This window comes from Echinops telfairi, unplaced genomic scaffold (assembly GCF_000313985.2).
Source record: "Echinops telfairi isolate 266 unplaced genomic scaffold, ASM31398v2 ScPeMD7_2291;HRSCAF=2852, whole genome shotgun sequence".
Classification (NCBI taxonomy): Eukaryota; Metazoa; Chordata; class Mammalia; order Afrosoricida; family Tenrecidae; genus Echinops; species Echinops telfairi.
In genome coordinates this window covers 7,343,055-7,345,360 of record NW_022106189.1, presented here as the reverse complement: position 1 = coordinate 7,345,360, position 2,306 = coordinate 7,343,055, and the positions used below count along the sequence as shown (strand labels likewise).

The following is a 2,306-nucleotide window of genomic DNA, read 5'->3' as shown; positions in this document are numbered from 1 at the left end:
TACACATACATAGTTGAAGGTCAACTCTTAGCCTAGTCACCTCTCTTTCTCTGATGGTGACTTGTGTTGGTAAGTCTGGTAAGGTAGGGCCAGCCTCTGTTGGTGTCATTTGCCTACTGAACTATGAGCCAGGGCTTTTTCCACTACAGCCAGACTACCTGTCACTTGGCCCAGTTCAGGTCACCCATTTCTCACTCTCACTCTCTGTCCCCAGCTCATCTGGAGCTTGATTTCAGACATATCCTTGGTGTATTCACTCATTTCCCTCCCATGGACATGATTTCTTCATGTTACCACATTTCTGCCTCCTACCCCTACTGGGCTGATAGTGCTGACTCAGGAGACAAGAATTGATAAAACTGTTTACTCTGTGTGTTAGGCTGGGTTGTCTAATGAAACAAAACTAGCGTCACTCATATATGTATAAGAACTTTTTATCAAAAAGTAATTTTATATCAAGAAGGCATCACAGCCCAGTCTGACTCAAGTCCATGGGTCTGATGCTAGCCAGAGCCTCTTCAGACTCATGTAATTGAAGCTAATAATATAGAAAGGTGAAGCAGGATGCAGGGAGATCATGGGCCAAGGAGTGCAGAACTGTGTGGATCCAAAGTCACTGGGAATATGGCAGAGTGCTGACATGCTTATAGGTTGATGGTCCATATGGGGCCACCCATGAAGGCAGATCCACCAACCTAGCAAGCAGGGGGAAGGGCCAGAAAGAGAAAGGAGGCCCCCAGTGTCTCTATTATTAAAAAGGCCACACCACCCACTATTCCATCTAATGGCCAGGTACTATGTTTTCTTCACCACACTTTGCTATAGCACCCATAACTTCAGTATACTCTCCCTTAAGGCAAGCATCACACAGGACCATGCCCTAAGAACTACTGTATATACTCATGTATCAGCCACGTTTTTCAGCACATTTTTATGCAGCTATTTTGTTGTAAAATTAGGTGCCTCAGCTGATATTTGGGTCGGCTTCTACTTGAGTATATACAGTAATTGTTCTTTAATTGGGGTTAAAATTAATTGGTAGCCCCAAATCCATTCATTTATCTATCATATATATATATCACTTTCGAGACATCATTGTCATTTTATGTGAGAGAAAATGATCAATTATCTCCCCGGGGCATCCACTTCCACTATGATGACTCATAGTAACCCTATAGGAGAGGGTAGAAGTGCCGCTGTGAGTTTCCAAGACTACATATCGATGGGAGTAGACATTGGCTGTAGTCTTTCTGGAAGCAGATCGCTAGATCTTTTTCCCGTGGAGCTGCTGGGCAGGTTTGAACCACCAACTTTTTAGTTAGCAGTTGTGCATGTAGCCATTATGCCACCAGGACTCCTTACAGTTTATTATAAGGCACCCCAAATCTCTGTTTTAAATAACATGATTCATATTCTGATGTAAGCTACACAATGTCTGGGGTGAGGTTCATCAAGCTATTATTCATAAGTCTAGCTTGGGCTTCAGGGAAGGTTGGGAGTGGGGCTGGGCTGTGGTGAAATGCATTGGCCTGAATGTAACACAGTCATCTCTGCTGTTCCCGCCCGCCCCTCCTCCCCTCCCCACCCTCTGCCAGGGACAGCTTTATTTCCCACAGATTAGGCCGTGAATTCATAGAGGACTGGCTCCAGCAGTTCGGGCTCCTTCTTCCCATTGGTCCCCACAACAAGGGCCTCTCTTGCCTGTGGGGAGGTGGTGGATGGAGACAGGTGCTTCAGCTGCACCCAGGTGCACTTCTCCTTGGTCGCCGCCTCCTTCTGGTCATTCTCTTACATGCACTTCAGGAAGCTGTCCTGGTTCTGATGTGCACGTTAACTCTCTTGGTGAGGATCTTTCCCTTAACTTGCTTGTTCACAACAATGTCAATAGCATGCTGGGTCACATTGTAGGCACATCTGGTTTTGCTGTGGTGACATTTGGGCAGCATTCCCTTCTGAACAGTGCCCATGCCCTTGATGTCCACAATGCCACCTTTCTTGTAGGTTCACATGTATGTGGCCAACAGAATGACGCCCACTTCCTGAAGGGCATGGAGAACATGGAACGGGTGCCCCTCCTCTTCTCCTTGGCGGTCATCATTTTGGTAGGTCTCTGCAAGATCGTGTTTCTGGCCTAAAGGCTCACCTCTGCTCTTTAATCGGTACCACCAGCCACATGACCAGGCTTAAGTGGGGAAAGCAGTCAACATGCTAGGCTACTAACCCAAAGGTTGACAGCTTCAGTCCACAAGGAAAGGCCTTGGAAGAACGTCCTGGTGATCTTCCCAAAATCTGTTGACACCTCTATG

The 2,306-nt window shown here is 46.6% G+C and overlaps 1 pseudogene; it reads right to left on the bottom strand.

Annotated features, from left to right (window-relative positions):
- Positions 1-1,617: 1,617 nt before the first annotated feature.
- Positions 1,618-2,098, bottom strand: LOC101648162 (annotated as a pseudogene).
- Positions 2,099-2,306: the final 208 nt, after the last annotated feature.